Raw genomic sequence first — 17339 nt, 5'->3', positions numbered from 1 at the left:
TAAGTGAGAAAAATGGTAGTAAAAATATCTGCTCTGCAGCACAACCTGAACCAACATCAGAGCAACTGGGAGTGAAACAACTTCTTCTCCAAGAGTGAACTCGATGACTAACAATGGCTTTGAAATGGGAGAACAGTATAACCGGGATGCTCAGGGTTTGTTTAGACTAGGAACAGTGATGGAGTTTAGGTCAGGTCAAGGGGGAAGCTAATGCCAACCACTGCACCTGGGCTGCATCTGCACTACAACTATAATTGTCTTGTTACACCAAGATCACTAACTTGAGCAGCCAACGCCATGTACAGCGCTAGTGGATGTCAGGCACGGGTAGTTTTAGCCTCAGTGTAGCTTGTTGGAATCAAACCTCTCCCCCATCAGGAGCTGATGAACATTCCTGGCAGGAGGGACACACACACTCCTTCGACTCAAAGGAAAGGAGTTGATAGAAAAGATCACAGGACTGACCCCAAAGAAGGGAATTAGCAAATGTGATTTTTTTTTTTAAATCACTTCTCCAGCCCTAGTCAAGGGATTTATAACAGTTCTCTCTCATGTGGATTCTCTGATGTGTGATAAGGTTTGAGCTCTGATTGAAGCTTTTCCCACACTCAGGGCATGTGTAGGGCGTCTCCCCTGTGTGGATTCTGTGATGTGTAATAAGGTTTGAGCGTTGATTGAAGCTTTTCCCGCACTCAGAGCACGTGTAGGGCGTCTCCCCTGTGTGGATTCTCTCATGTCTGATAAGGTGAGAGCGCCGCCCGAAGCTTTTCCCGCACTCAAAGCACGTGTAGGGCGTCTCCCCAGTGTGGATTCTCTGATGTGCAATAAGGTTTGAACGTCGATTGAAGCTTTTCCTGCACTCAGGGCACATGTAGTGTGTCTCTTCCAAGTTGATTCTGTTGCGTGGAATAAGGGCTGAGTGGCTACTGTAGTTTTCCTCTGGCCTCTGCTGAGTCTCACAGGCTTTTGTGTTTTCTGGGAGTGCACAACTCCTGGAAACATTCCCTTTGGATCTTCCTGATAACAGCCAATGTGGATCTACTTGCACAGTGTCTTCCTGCTGGGGTTTCTCCTCCTCGTTCTCACTCACCAGCCCATCGCCGGATGGGAGACAGAGAGAATCCAGACATAGGTCACTCCCTGTGCCTGAGAAAAAGGAAATGTCAGAGAGAGGAATGGAAAAATGGATGAACAAACCAAAATATATGTGGGAGAGATCAAACCTATCAGGTGCTGATTTTCCCCAACCCCTTCACAGAGAAGAGAGGAAGGGATCAGTTCTGGGTCCTCATTGCACCATAACTCTCGGGGGAAAGTGAGATCAGGGAGGGACCTGCTGCCATTTGTCAGTCAGAATAGGAGGGAAGCCATGAGTGACATCTGTCATAATGATTCCACATCTGCAGGGAACAATCCTGAACTTGGAGAGCTCACAGGGTCTTTGTAGGGCATCCCAAATGTTTCCTGCATTCCTAAGTAGTTGTTGAACCAATTCCTCACCTGCAAAGGCAGCTCTCGGGACCACTTCTTTCTCAGAGCCCTGGAGGTCCGGGACCCACGGTTCTTCCCCTTGTTCCAGCTGTGAGATCACATCAGGTTTGGAAACTGGAAACCCTACTGCAGGCAAAGAAAACACGGGAGGTCAGTGGAATTTGTGGGATACTTGTCACAAAGAATATTCCATAGTTTTAACCCCATCTCATTTTTAGACAGTAACATCTGTAGCTCTCAGGATTCATCTGCTTGCCTGCATAAATCTCTCTTTTCTTATAAGTACGGTATTGTGATAGGTTTATTAATTCATATTAAAAATACATTTGGCTGTAATGCAAGAAACCTACAGGCGAAAAACCTGCATTTTAAGCTAAAGCAAAGTTAGCATAGCTACATCCTGTGCCCTTTTACCCAGAAAAGCAACTGTTTTTCCTATACCCAAATAAAGTGCCTATGCTTAGGTCTAAGACCCTTTACCTAGACCAACAGACAATGAAGAATAACAAAGGAGATTTTTCAAAGTTGCACTCACAGACTGAACAAGTACCCCACAAGTGCGCAGATACCTGTCATCCATACGCACACACATACTAGCCTATGGAGTAAGCGTACCCTAACATTTCTATGGGGGAAGACTGAAATTTGGGCATAAGAGGAAGGATTTCCGGTATTTATTTCTATAAAAAGAGGTCCTCACTATGGTATCCTCACCCCCACCTTGACCTCCTCCTTCTTCTCTACACTTCACCATCTTCAGCTACGTATTCATGCTATCCATCTACAACAGCTATTAACCAGTAATACGCTGCACTTATTTTCTTTTCAAACTTTAAGTTGAAAAGGGACTCGGCTAAGCTTGGTCTCTCTAAACTTTATTTTAATTTGTGTATTAGATTATTTAGTTGAGCTAAAAAGTAAATTCCAAAGTAGCTTTGACAGCTCTTTGCATTAGTTTCCCTTGCAAGAGCTGTGAAACCAGAACCGCCATAGGCGAGGCCAACAGCAGTTTATCAAAACAGGGTGTGAATATTAACCAAAGTTTGCAGCACATAATATTGTATCATCATACGTATCTCCTGAATAACAGTAATACAATTGTAACTCTGTAATTCTACCTGTTTTACAATTTACTTACTATTTCATTGAGTTTAATAAAAAGTCGTTATGACTATATCTGTCTCCGTGTGAGCTTCCTGTCATACCCCCGAAGGTCCCTTTATCAATTCTGTGGAACCTGATTCGAAACACGAACTTTTATCTTCTGATCAAACAAATTGGCGAGCCTAAACCCATATTAATTAATATAAATGATTAAGTATTATTATTAATTAATTAAAATAACTACAAAACAAATTAAATTCAGTTGATAAATCAAATCAACATTACTAACACACCCCAAATAAGGCTACGCATCCCAAGGCCACCTTCCTTGGCTCAAAGTGGCAGGAGAGTTACTATTATAACAAATCATATTCACTACCTTAGTGCCTAAGGACCAACTAACAGTGGGTCCCCATTGTGCTAGGCAAAGTGCAAACAGAGAATAGTAGATGGCCCATGCCCTGAAGAATTTACAATCTAAATCAGGGGTAGGCAACCTGCGGCAGCGAGCTGATTTTCAGTGGCACTCACACTGCCTGGGTCCTGGCCCCTCGTCCGGGGGGGGGGGTTCTGCATTTTAATTTAATTTTAAATTAAACTTCTTAGACATTTTAAAAACCTTATTTACTTTACACACAACAATAGTTTAGTTCTATATTATAGACTTATAGAAAGAGACCTTCTAAAAACATTAAAATGTGTTACTGGCACACGGAACCTTAAATTAGAGTCAATAAATGAAGACTCGGCACAGCACTGCCCTGATCTAAATAGACAGGACAGACACAGAATGGGGGAAGGGCTAGAACCCACTGTTAGAATAGACATATTCAGGCCTGCCTGTAAAGCCTAGACTTTAAGAACTTAGGGGTATTTTTATCACTTTGTCTTTATACCCCTGTAACTAGCAAAGAATCAAAATCTCAGTCTGCCTGTGTCTGGGCCTTCTCTCACTAGGCTAGGCTGAGGCCTTGTTCTTAGGCTAAGGCCTTTGGCTAAGCAGCAGGGGCAGCCATACACTGGGAAGCGAAGGGTCAGATCCTCACATCCCAAACCAGTCACACTGAAATAAGGTGCTATTGGGCTGTTAGGAAGTCGATCCTGTCCTGATAGTGCCCATCACCACCAGATAAAGAAACAGATCTTAAGATGGATAAAGAAAACTTAGTCTGACAGCAGCCTGTCTGGAAAGAAATCCCTTATCAATGGTTGTGGTTGTGAAACCCTCATTTCTGTATTGTTTTATCTTTATGGCCACCACTTTTACCTTGTTAATCAGTCTGGTTCTCTAATTGTTTCTGTCTGCTGCATAATTATTTTTTCTAGGTGTAAGTTCATTAGGGCAGTGGAATATGCTTGCTTGGAAATAACCCCAATAAACATCGCATTATCTGTGCATCGGACTTCTGGTCATTTGCTGCTTGCTGTCTGCGTGACAAGAACCAGGGAAGTGGGAGGGTGAAGGGAAAACCCTCTAACAAAACGGACATGACCTGATAACCAAGAGGTGAGCCTTAGAGGAAGGTTTTAATACACTTTGGAACGGATCAGGGATTCCCATGAGGACTGAGAGGGAGCGATGGTAAACACGCATTTAGATCCTTTTCTTGTTTTATATCTTTTCCCCATAAGGCTGAACCTCTGGCACTGTCATGGATCCATAGGATCTGTGCAATGCCCTGGCTTTTAAACAGTCCTTGGGAGGTGCCCCTTGAGTGCACTAGACCCCCCAAGGACTCCCACTCTTCCACAAGGCCAGTCCACTTAGCTTCAACACCTGAGACTGAGCCACTTGCTCGGTGCCCTTCCTCCACACTCCTCTCCACTTCTTCCCATTACTCTCAGCCAGCACCAGCTCCCGGCACCTTGGAATATTCTTGTGTTCCCTCTTCATCTCACTACTTCATCCCTCCCTGCTGCTGTTAGCTCTAACCCTGCACACACCCTCCCCATGTCCTGGCACCCCAGAATTATCTACTCCCCCCTTCTCCTCCCCTCCCACAGCTCTGTTCTCCCTTCACTGGTGGGGTCCTGAATGGCAACATTATACGCTCTCCTATCAAAAGAGGAGCTCATCTGACTGTCACACAAGCCATGCATGAGTCATACACCTATTTACTCAATTTAGAATTCTACAGGTGGCGTATTTTCCTCTTAAAATGAGGAAAAGGCATGAAAGCTACAGTTATTAATATATCCAATAAGGATACATTAAATGCAATTTTAAAATGATTGATCGCACCAAAAAGGCACATGTCCAAAAATGATACTAGTGGGTGGGAGATAAGGCAAAAAAAAGGGAGGGGGGGCAAGGAAACTTGTCAAAACTTGTATGACAAATAAAGGTATAAAGTTATTACTACTCAGGTTCTTCAGAGATCCCACAGCTTCTAATAACCCAGGGGACAGGACTCCTTACCCAGCGAGGTCACCGTCTCATAGTTCTCCTGCATGACATCCCTGTAGAGGGCTCTCTGAGTGGGGTCCAGCAGAGCCCCCTCTCCCCTGGTGAAATACACAGCCACCTCCTCGAAGGTCACCGGCCCCTGAAAGAGCAAGAGTCCAACACACACCTACTAGCCACCGACTGATACAGGAGATGGAGCCTCTAGCAGGGTCCAGGTAGAGTTCTGTGGTAGGAAGCCCAACACCTCCTCATTGTGAGGAGCTGGATATGAAGGGAAGGGAATCTCCCCTAAGTCTGACAGGTGGGTGCCCCCTTCATATCTCTCAGCAGCCAGTGATTAGTCAGGCTCCAGCACCGGGAGTCTGGGGTCAGTTTTTGCCAGCCCCATGTAGGTGGGTTATTTTCTGTTCCAGAATTGAGGGCATTTCAACCTCCTCATCTCATGGGTCTGCTCCTAGAGTCTAGGCCATTTATTAAACAACTCCCAGCAGGTTTGCCACAATCTGTCCATCCTTCCTTTCCCATCCTGTGCATTTTCTGCCCCGCTCCAACCTCCAAACCAGACTGTGCAAACCTTCCCATCTCCGGTGTATTTGCTGTCCCGTTCCCTCCTGTAGGAACCCACCAGCAACCCCCCGATAATCCCTACCTGGACTGACTCCTTTGCAGCCATCTCTCTCCTATGTCCCATGGGAGGATGGGATGAGCTTGACTGAAACTTGGATGTCATTCTGCAGCCTGGCAGGGTGAGAAGGGCAGTTGTGGGGGTTTCAGAACAGGCTTCAGTTAATTTCACATCACGATTCCCCCAGGCTCTTTCCCTGCACACAGACACCCTAGATTCTGCCATCCTGGGAAAATGCTCAGTCTCTTTATTACAGTGTAGACCTGGCCCCTCTGGCCAGGCTAAGCCCACAGGCACATTTTTAACCTCCCTTCTCCCTCCCCCTGGTCTACACTGGAGGTGGAGGTTGATCTAAGATACACAACTTCAGCTATGAGAACAGCGTAGCTGAAGTCGGCTTACTTAGATCGACTTACTGCAGCATCCGACTGCTGCTGCTAACCCATCGACTCCGCATTCGCCCCTTGAGGCAGTGGCGTTGATGGGAGAGTGCTACCTGCCAATCCAGTGGTAGCACAGACCTGCCCTTTGTTTCCAAACACAAGGCTAGAAAAGAGCAGAACCAAAGGAGTCACTGTGGGGATTCCCTCGGACACTGACCCCAGGGCATCCACACCCCAGCAGGGGGAATATGGAGTCAGGAACTGGCTTTTTCTCTGTCTAATCCTTTGCTTGTTCACTGGAAAGTGATTCTGCCCAGGGATGCTGCAATACATGTGTCTGGGTGGACTAGAGAGCTGGAAATCTCTCCCCCCACTCATTTCTCCCACTGCCCCTTTCAATCTCTCCTTCCTTCCCCTATCCTCTCTCCTGTCTGTGGCTTAGAGTTTGTATTAACAGAGCCCAGGTCTGAGTTTCCAGGACAGAGCACATGGTAGGAAGGGGATGAAAAACCCCATACAGAAGGAACTGATTATCTGTATGTTGCTTGGACTCTGGAGGGCAAAGTTTCTAGGCATAAGCACGAGATCCCCAGCTGCTTAGCTGGGGTTAGTCCTAAAGAATATGCAGAGCTTGCTTATTATAGAAGCTTCTATTACCTTTGAAATTTAAGACTGCAACTCGTCTGCATCTATAGGATTACCTGCTTTAACTTCGTAAACAACTCTCCTTTCCTTTTAAATAAGTCTTAATACAGGTTATGACAGGACTGGCTACAAGTGTTGTCTTTGTTGGAAGATCTAAGATTCAGCTGACCTAAGGAAGTGACTGGTCCTTTGAGACTGGCAGTAACTTGAACATTGCTGTGATTCGTGGGGTAAGGCAGTGGTTCTCAACCAGGGGTTTGGGGTCTCCTGGGGGGCCGTGAGCAGCTTTCAGGGGGTTGCCAAGCAAGGCCGGCATTAGACTCGCTGAGGCCCAGGGCAGAAAGCTGAAGTCCCAGCGCATGGGGCTGAAGTCCAGGGCCCTCAGCCCCACCACCAGGGCTGAAGCCAAAGCCTGAGCAATGTAGCTTTGTGGGGGCCCCTGTGGCGTGGGGCCGCAGGCAGTTGCCCTGCTTGCTGCCCCCTAACGCCAGCCCTGGATTTTATATGCAGAAAACCAGCTATTGTGGCCCACGTGGGCCGTGGAGTTTTTATAGCATGTGTGGGGGGAGGGCTCAGAAAGAAAAAGATTGAAAACCCCTGGAGGAAGGGACCATCTGTCACGAAGACGAGCTCACCTGCGTGGTGAGATATATGGGATCACCCAAGGGGACTGTCTGTGATTCCATGTTAATGCTGTTACAGAGCCTGAAGCGTTCACACTGGATACTTGGTTGGTGAAATCTCCATACAGGCCTCACACCCAATTTGGGGTTTGTTCCCTGCTTCTTACCAGTCTGCCCGAGGCTGGTGCTCATGCTCTCGAGTCACTGGGGACAGCGTTACAGAGAGAGGGACTGTGACTTCCCCACGGTCACTAAACAGGTCCGTGACAGAGCCAGGAACAGACCCTGTTAACTCCAGAGTCCCGTCACCCGCAGGTTGGGAAGGCCCCTGAGCACACTGTATTAGGCTGCAGGAAGAGGTGTGCAGGGACTGCAGCTGAGCTGCCCTGCCAAGACGGCCTGTGCATCCATGGACAAACCACCTCGCTGGGGGGTGTCCCCTGGGTCAGGAGAAGTCAGTGTCCAGCCCTGTGGGGCTGTGCTCCTGGCTCATACCTCCAGCACTCACTGCTGCCCCTCCCTTCCCAGGTGCACTGTTCAGCCAGCCCCAGGCCTCTGTGAGGTCACTTCCCCGCACCCCCACCACTTCAAACCTTCAAACTGGGACATGGTGCACCAGTACCAGAGTGCACTAGTGTAAACTCTGTCTGTACTAAGGGTTTGCACCAGTGCCTAACACACCAGTGTGGCAGAGACTTTCAGAAACAGCAGTACGGTGGCACTAGAACCTATTTCGAGCTCGGTCACGGACAGCCTGGGTGACCTTGGACACGTCAATGTTTCTCCTCCCAACTTCAGTCTCTTTACCCAGCTGCCCACTCACTGGGGTCTCCTCACTCTCCAGAGCTGCTCACCACTACACTCTGTGTGGGTGTCCCCAGAGCTAAGGCAGGTCAGCTCGGGAATAGTCTTACAAGGGGGGCTGGGGAGTCTCTTTCCCTGGAAGTTTTTAAGAACAGGTAGGACAAAGCTCTGTCAGAGATAATCTACAGATACTTGGTCCTGCCTCGGCAGAGAGATCTTGATGACATCTTGAGGTCCTATCTAGCCCTACATGTCTAGGATGCCATGCGATATATACTGTGATGGGGCAAGGCCGGATGGCTACAGTAAAGTACTGAGGAACAGGTATGTTAGCCCCAGGCTAAGCAAATCCCTAGGACCATGGTAACCAAAATGGCAGTTGCTCCAGGTTAATCAAGGCACCTGGGGCCAATTAAGATCTTTCTAGAAGGCACTGGAGAGAGCTACATTGATTGGAGCACCTGCAGCCAATCAGGGCAGGCTAATCAGGGCACCTGGTTTAAAAAGGAGCTCACTCCAGTCAGGGGAGGAGGAGCCAGAGGAGAGAAGTGTGTGTGAGGAGCTGGGAGCAAGAGGCGCAAGGAGCTGAAACTGAGTGGGTGCTGCTGCTGGAGCACTGAGGAGTACAAGTGTTATCAGACACCAGAAGGAAGGTCCTGTGGTGAGGATAAAGAAGGTGTTTGGAGGAGGTCATGGGGAAGTAGCCCAGGGAGTTGTAGCTGTCATGCAGCTGTTACAGGAGGCACTATAGACAGCTGTGATCCACAGGGCCCTGGGCTGGAACCTGGAGTAGAGGGCAGGCCCGGGTTCCCCCCAAACCTTGCTACTCCTGATCAGACATAAGAAGAGTTGACCCAGACTGTGGGTTCCACCAGAGGGGATGATCACTGAGGTGAGGAGGAGCTTTGTCGCAATACATATAAAAACACAATATACAGACTAAAACCCACCACAACATAATGTCAGGCAATTCAGGGGGAAAAAAACACAACCTACACTCCACAGCATAAAATGACAATACAAAGGAAAAGAAAGTAACACCATGCAAACGATGACATCCTAGGACAAAAGTACACAATGGAAAATAGCTCAACTCAAACCAACACAGCACAGGCACCAAACAAGCTGAAGCAAAACAATGCACCACAAAACAGCTACACAACATGGTGCGATCACAGTTCCAAATGGCCCCACGCAAAACAGCTCAGTGTAGAACAGGACACAGCACAAGAGAATTATTTCAGTGTAGGCCTGGAAGGGATCTTGAGAGGGCGTCTACTCCAGCTCCCTGTGATGAGGCAGGACCAAGTATCCATAGACATTCCCAGACTGGTGTATCTCTAACCTGGTTTTAAAAATCTCCAATGAAGGAAATTCCACAGCCTCCCTTGGAAGCCAATGCAAGGCAAACACAGACCAAAACAACGCTGTACACACACACGCTGGGCTTGGGGTTAAGGGGAGAGGCAAGAATTCAAACAATCTGGGTTCAGTTCCCAGTTTTGCCCCAAATTCTCCAGGCAAACTTGTTCGACACCGGCGGCTGGCCCATGCCCGCTTACTTGGGCTCACACGGCTCAGGCTGTGGGACTGTTTAATTGTGGTGTCCATGTTCTGGCTGGAGCTGCAGCCCAAGGTCTGGCACCCTCCCACCTCGCAGGGTCCTACAGCCTGGCCCCAGCCCAAGCCCAGACACCTACACTGCAATTAAACAGCCCCTTCGCCTGAGCCCGTGAGCCTGAGTCACCTGGCATGGGCCAGCTGGGGAGTTTTAATGGCAGGGTAGAGATACCCTTGATGTCTGTGCAGCACCTGTCACAATGGGGACCCTGATCTTGGTCAGTGTCTGTGCAGAGCCCTGCACAACAGGGGCCTGACCTCAGTCGGTGTCTCTGCAACTCCCAGTATTACAGGATCCCGGATTTTGTTTAGGGCTCCTGCAGCAACTGGTAAAATGTGGGGGCAGGATCTCTGTCAGGGTCTGTGCAGTGCCCAGTACAGTGGTGGGGTGTGATCTTTTTTAGAGTCAATGCAATGCCAGACCCAACAGGGACACAGATCTCAGCTGAGGTCTCTGTAGTGCCCAGCACAATGGACGCAGCGGTTTGGGTCAGAGTCGTTCGCTGCCTGGCACAAGGAAGGGGGCGTGATCTTGGTCCAGGTCTCACTTTTACCTGGCACAACAGTGGGGTCTGATCTCACTTGGGGTCTCTTCAGCGCCTGGCAGAACAGGGCCCAGATCTCAGTTGGGGTCTCTGCAGCACCTGGCAGAACAGGGCCACGCTCAGTACGATAAGAGCCCTGATCTCAGTCACGCACCTGGAGAGAAAAGTGGGAAGATTTTTGAGAATTTGATATCAGTATTTCAGAACTGAGGAGAAAATGGGGCACAAACTAAATATTTGTCAATATAAGGGACAAGCATCATGTGGGGAGATTTTATGTCACCATTCAAGAGAAAAGATGGGAAATTGGAGGGGATTATACAAGGATATTGAATCAACAAGAGAATGGGACGGATCCTTCTTGCCTCACACTCACAGGGAAAAGGAGTGGGGCTGGAGTCAGAAAGTCGCTGGCTGTGGGGAGGGGCTGGCAATGGGGTCTGGGGAGTAGCTGGACTGGGAAACCTGGGGCTGGGCCGTCTCCATGGGGGACACTTGCTCCTCCCTCCCCTTCCTGGCCCTTCCCAGGCCCCGTTGCCAGCAGAGAGTGGCCCCCCCAGCCCAGCCCAGAGGTGTCCCTGTCTCAGGCCCCCCCCAGCCTCTGCCCATTCACCCTCTGCCCAGCTCAGGAATCACTGGGGGGAACCATTTCCCACCCGCACAAGGACAAATCCCTGCAGGTGGAAATGGGGGAAACCCCCAAACCTGAGACCTGAACTGGCCATTGGCGAAGGGGAGAGAAAATGGGGCACAATCGGGGGGGGGGGCAGGGAACTTCTCAGGGGTTGGGGAGGGGGGGGGTCACCCTGGGCGCTGCTCGTGGCTCTCTAGGGAGAAAGGGGGCAGGACGGGGGAGGAGGGGGGTCCCCACGGGAGGGGGCAGCGGTAAATCCGAGGGGATCTCAGCCCCCCCCTTTCTCTCCCCGCTCCTCGGGGGGGGGTCACCTGCTCCCCCCGGCCACGGTTAAGGAAGGGCTCTCCCGCCGCGATCTGCGCATGCCCAGAGCCCCAACGGCACCAACCCTTCTCCGGCCCGGGAGAGGCTCCAACGGCCCCGCGCGAGCCAGGCAGAGCCGCAGCGCCCAACGCTCCTTCGCAGCCCGGCCCCGGATCCGGTTCCCCCGCCAACGTCACTTCCGTTCCAGGGAGAGTCAGGAACTACAGCTCCCAGCCTGCCCCGGGGCCGCTTCCACCCTCTCCCGCCCAGGTAAGGGAGGTCCCCGGGGCCAGCCTGCCCCTCCCCCCACCGCTCATCATTTCCCCCGGCCCCGCCCCCTCTCCCAGCCGGTGCCTCTCAGACCCCCCCCCCCCGCCTTTTCCCGGGGAGCGGCAGAGCTGGGGGGGCTTGTGATCTCCACGTAATAACCGGCCCCCCCGCAGCCCAACCCCCAGCCCTGACCCCGCCCCCGGCAGGAGCGTGTCCGCCCCGCGCTGCCCCTGCCCCCGCGCGCTGTCCCCGCGCTGCAGGGCTGGAGCAGCCCCCGCGCTGCGCTCCCGGCCCCGGCCATGGCCCCGCTGCCGCACAAAAGGGCGGGGGCCGGGCCGGCGGCTCCTCCCCGGGCCCCACGCAGCAGCTCCCCCAGCCCGTGCAGTGCTCGGCTCAGCAGAGGGTCTCAGCTGGGTCCCAGCCGCTGCAGCCCAGGGGGGGTTTGCGGGGCACGGGAAGGGGCTGGAGCAGCTGGGAGTGGGGGAGGCGCCGGGAGGGAGAACAAAGAACCGGGACCATCAGCCCCGGGCAACTCCGGAGAGACCAGACGCTGCTGCCTCCATCGGGAGCTGAGCAGCTGCTGCTTCCTCCACGGGGTCTGTGCGGGGGGAGCCCGGCATTAACCCCGGTGGGGGGCTTCTCCGGCTGCAGTGGCGCCAGCTCAGGTGGGGGTTATTGGGGGGTTGCTGGTGGGTTCCTGCTGGAGGGGGAGGGGCAGGAAATACTGAAGAGGTGGCAACTTCTGGGGAGTTAGGGCTGGAGGGGGGCAGGGAATACCCTGGGTGACGACAGGGAGGGGGACAGAGTGTGACAAACCTGCTGGGACTTGTTTAACGTGGGCCTAGATCCTCAGAACAAACACTTGGGTGTTGGGGGAGAAAATTCCCTAATTTGTGAAACAGGAAATAGAGAAACCAACCTCCTGGGCAGGGCTGGGAAAACTGACCAGACTCCCAGTGCTGAATCCAGGGGCTGGTGTGACATGGAAAGGGGGCACCCAGCAGGGAGGTGTAGGGAAGATGTCCCGGCCCCTCACATCCAGCTCCTGGCAGTGGGGAGGGTGTTGGGTTCCCTACCATGGGGCTGTATCAGCCTCTGGCTAGTAGGGGTGTGATGGGTCTGCAGGCAGAGACAAGGGGTCACTCTTTGTTCTCTCACCGTGGTGCCCCCTGGCTGCTCTCAGTGTGGGGATAGGACCCTGCAGACTGTCCTAGAGCGTTCGTTCTAGGCAGCAAGCTGGCTAGACAGGAAAACATCAGACGCTGCTCCCAATGCTACCCTCAGTTTTTCAGAAATTAGTCGACTTTATTGCCAGAAGAGACCATCAGAGCATCTAATCTGACCCCCTGCATATCACAGGCCTCCTGTATGACACAAGAGCTACTTTTGGGGCAAACACATTCCAGAAAGGCATCTTGTCTTCATTAAATGACATCAGGAGATGGAGAATCCACCACTTTCCTTGGTAGCTTGTTCTTGTGGTGAATCATCCTCGCTGTTGAATCTTTGTGCCTTAGTTGTAATACGAATTTATCTGTCTTCACCTTCTAGCCATTAGGTCTTCTTATGCCTTTCTCTGCTAGATTAAAGAGCCCTTAAATACCCAATCTTTTCTCTCCATTAAGACACTTCAATGAAGTCACCTTTCAATCTTCTTTTGATAAGCTAATCAGGTTGAGCTCTTTCAATAGCTCACCAGAAGGTATTTTTTCCAGTCCTCAGAACATTAGGTGGCTCTTTGCTGCCCCAGCTCCAATTTCACAATATCTTTTGCCAATGAGGACACCAAAACTGGAGGCAGTATTCCAGTATCAGTCTCACGGATGCCGTGTCACCTCCTGTGATGTTATTGACATAATCTGTAACTGTATAGATCACCGTTGCGACCAATGTTCTATATTTGCAGCCAATATTACAGAGAAGTGCTCGTGTAAGGGGTCTATGGAGAGGTTCTGTTTGGCTGATTATAATGATGCTATCTCTAGATGTGTATCGTTTTTTGTAGTTGACATTATGAATATTGGCTCTATGCTGCCTGTACTTCAAACTTGTGCTCTGCTTCAGGGAATGATATCTTTGTTTAATTGATGAAAACATAAACTAGACACTTAGAGGATTGGAACTGATTTCAGCTGATGGACAGGTTTGCTAGGTTTTTATGCATTTGGACAGTGAAATATTGAGTGTTCATTCATTTCAAGCATCCTCGTATGGTGGAGCTCCTGAACATAATGGAGAATGGAAATGAAAATGTTTTTCTTTGTTCAAAGCCAGGTGCCCTCCTAAAAAAAAAAAAAAAAAGGACCACTTGATCTGCAATCAAACACTCTACCACTGAGCTATACCCCCATTACAACAGGAGTATGGAATCGTGATCTCCAGGATTTTGAAGGACAGACCCTGCTTCATCGAGCTCCTTTGCCATTCCCAGACCACAGGTGGTTTTAAAAATGGGGTTTGATTAAACTTCTTAAATGTGGTAAACACCACAGCTTGCACCCCCACTGATATAGCTTCTCCCCATGACAGACCTGCCACCTCCTGGGGAAGTGGATTGACTACACCAACAGGAAAACTCTCCCCCCTCCCTCAGCATAGAGCAGTGGTTCTCAAGCTGTGGGTCAGGACTGTAAAGTGGGTCGTGACCCTGTTTTAATGGGGTCACCAGGGCTGGCATTAGACTTGTTGGGTCCTGGGGCTGAAGCCAAAAGTCTGAGCCCCCCCACCCAGGGCTGAATCCCTCAGGCTTTGGTTTTGCCCTCCCCCCACTGGGGCTCAGTCTTTGGCTCTCTCCCCCAACCCCCGAAGTGGGGGGGCTTGGTCCCTCTTTCCAGGGCTACGTATTAAGTTATTTTGGCAGAAGGAGGTTGCAGTGAAAGGACGTTTGAGAAACCCTGGCACAGAGCATCTCCATTACTGAGCTGCAGCAGCATAGACTCACTGTTTGAAACATTGACCTGGCCTTAGCCTCTGAATATGTCTAGGCTTGGCTCCCTGTGGCACTGTTGTGATCAGACCCTGGAAGTACAGCCATGGAGACACCACACACCAGCCTTGCCTAGCTGGCAAGGCTCAAACCTTCACAGAAAGACACCCATGGTTTTCTAGCCCAGCTACCTAAGGCCTCAGCCACAACCACTTAACACAGGGGCCTTTCTACACTCTGGTTCTGTTCTCACTGAAGGGTCATTTCCAATTGTTTGCTCAGACCAGCTTCCCCAGCGCACTCACTGCTGTGCAGCTCTGTAAGTGTGGCCATGGCTGAACAGCCAGAATTCCTGCCCATTTCCCTACTGGCTGGAGCATGGCTACAGTGTGTTTGTGGTTAATGATGTTGCTGTAGATTGTTCATTCCCTGCCTTGGCAATTCAGACAGTCCCTTTTCCAATTGTATCGCCAGCACCTCTGTGATTCCAATAACAGAGGCAGGTTTTCTCTGGGCATTGAGATTTTTGAGGGCGTTGGTGGCTCCGTTCTTTCCTCACCCTGGAGTAAACTCAGCTTTTTATTCCATCCTTGATTACTCATGGAATAACAACAGCAGCATGAAGAGGAGAGTGAATATCTCACTGCCAGGGGGGAAGGTGGACGCATTCCCTCTGTCTGGCCATTGCCATTGCAGGAGAGAAGGTTTCAGTGGAATCGAATGCCCTGGCTCAGACAATAGACACAGGGAGGTTTTGCTGTTCATGGATCTGTGCAAAGGAAATTGTGTCTGTGTGAAAATGAGGAGGGATATGAAATGCCCAGGTGGTGGGGCCTAAGGCAAAAGGGAACCCTAGAGGATTAGAATAGGATAAGTTCTCAAGCAACATGTTTCTTACTTTGTCCATCTGTTAGTTTTGTTTATTATCGATGGAAAGATTCTGCCATTGGGTTGTGTTTACATAGAAATTGACATTTACCAACAAATACGTAATTCTTCCAAGCCTGCCTAGTCTGCTGGTGGTCAGTTTAGAGGGACACACACTCTTCCCACCTGCCATGTCAACTTCCCACAGAGCTGGAATCCTTCCCTCATCTCCCCACAGACCACTGCCCCACCCGCACTTCTGGGGTCCCCTCCCAACACTGTCCAACTCCCCTGCTGGCAGGATCCCTTCCCATTCCTTTCATTTCCTGCCTCCCCTCTGAGCAAAAGCTCTGCATTGTTCCCACAATGGGAATTGAACCCAGGCCACCTGGGTGAAAACCAGGAATCCCAATCATGAGACCATATGGGACTTGTATAGTCAATAGCACATTTACACATTCACAGCCAACAATTCAAAGTAGCCATTCAAAAAAACTTCAAAAACAGACTTCAAAGAGAAATTGCAGAGTTGCAATTGATTTGCAAACTTAACACCATTAATTTGAGCTTGAATAAGGACTGGGAGTAGCTGGCTCACTACAAAAGCAATTTTCCCTCTCTTGGTATTGACACCTCCCCATCAATTATGGGGAGAGGACCACATCCACCCTGACTGAATTAACCTTCAACACTGGTTCTCCCCTTGTACGGTAACTCCCGTCACTTCATGTTCCAATCTATATTTATGCCTCTATCTGCAATTTTCACTCCATGCATCTGAAGAAGTGGGCTTTTTACCCATGAACGCTTATGCCCAAATAAATCTGTTAGTCCTTAAGGTGCCACCGGACTCCTCATTGCTTTTAATTCTAAGCTGATCTTAACCCTTTCAGTACCCTTACAAACTCAGATGCTTCTCACCACAGGCTGGCTGGTGGCTTTTCAGCCAGGCTCTCCCCTTTCATCAGCTCTTCGGTTGCTTGGTGTGGGGGTGTCTGTAGATGTAGGTGGCAGAGAGAGATAAAGCCTGGCAAATGTCTCTCCTTTTATCATGTCCTTTCTTCCCTCATGGCTTTGCCCCCCCCCCCCCACCTCTTCAGAGTCAGGTGAGCATCACTGCGTCTCTCCAAGCAAGTCTGAGCAATTCCCCTGGGGTGTCCTCATGCAGGTGAGTCATTGCATTGTAGCTCCCTTGCTGGACAATGGCTGTCGATGGGTTGTTTGACACCCTGTCCGGGTGTTGGTTACTTTTCTTGCTGTTGCCACTGGGGAGCTAATATTTGTCTGGCTCCCCCACCTTGCAGCACAGTGACAACCACACTGCACAATTCTCATAACTTCATATGCATGAATGATCTACATCTATGGGTAGAGAAGTGACTTTCAGCCGATCATATCCTTTCCCTGATACCTTACAAGTCATGCTCTATATGTAAGATCACAATGATTATGGGGGTTACAGCCGCTCCCCCAAAGGTATAGAATGTCACACTGAGATTCTGTGTTCATTTGTTCTGTAACAGCATTACAGAGATCCAGTGACTGACCAATGGCATTTCCAAGTGCTAAAATAGCAAGTGATGTTGGTCTCTCATTGGCCATCAGCGACTGAAGATGTGGTTTAATGAGCCGGAGCTTCAAGGCGAGGGTGGCTCTGTCCACTGCCTTCCGTTGCGCTGCTGGGCCCCAAGTCCCTGGTGGCCAATATGTGACGCTGGGAGAAGAGAGTGGGGTGGCAAGTGGCGGCAGGACTTTTGCCACCAGGGTCTAGCTGCCCAACTTCCTCCTGGTACTGCTGGCCCCCCGTCGCCTTCAGGTAACCCAGGAACTAAGGCAGGAATAGGGTGAGGAAGTGAGTAAAGCCAAGCAAGGAAGGCAAAAGTGAATCTTGTCTTCATGGGCCGCTCGCAATGACGTCCTTTTTCTGTGCCACAGCTGACAACAACATCCCAGACAGAAAAGCAGGAGGCCAAAAAGAAACCGAGCAGCTGCTGAAGTAGTTCAGTTGGGAGCGTGCTAGACTAACAGGCTCTTCTGTCCCCCTTTGTGCACGGGTGGGATGTTTTCTGAAAGTGCAGCAGTTCCTTTAACT

General features: G+C 50.3%; 1 long non-coding RNA gene across 1 annotated transcript; it reads right to left on the bottom strand.

The window, feature by feature from the left end:
• Positions 1 to 5083: 5083 nt before the first annotated feature.
• LOC123361173 lies at positions 5084 to 10317 on the bottom strand. The gene is made up of 3 exons (XR_006576120.1): positions 10257 to 10317; positions 5652 to 5740; positions 5084 to 5141 (listed from the first exon to the last, which is right to left on the bottom strand). It is a non-coding gene; the product is annotated as an uncharacterized LOC123361173 (long non-coding RNA).
• Positions 10318 to 17339: the final 7022 nt, after the last annotated feature.

This window comes from Mauremys mutica, unplaced genomic scaffold, assembly GCF_020497125.1.
Source record: "Mauremys mutica isolate MM-2020 ecotype Southern unplaced genomic scaffold, ASM2049712v1 Super-Scaffold_100403, whole genome shotgun sequence".
NCBI classification, from domain to species: Eukaryota; Metazoa; Chordata; order Testudines; family Geoemydidae; genus Mauremys; species Mauremys mutica.
The sequence above is the reverse complement of the archived record's forward strand: the minus strand, read 5'-3'. Positions and strand labels throughout refer to the sequence as shown.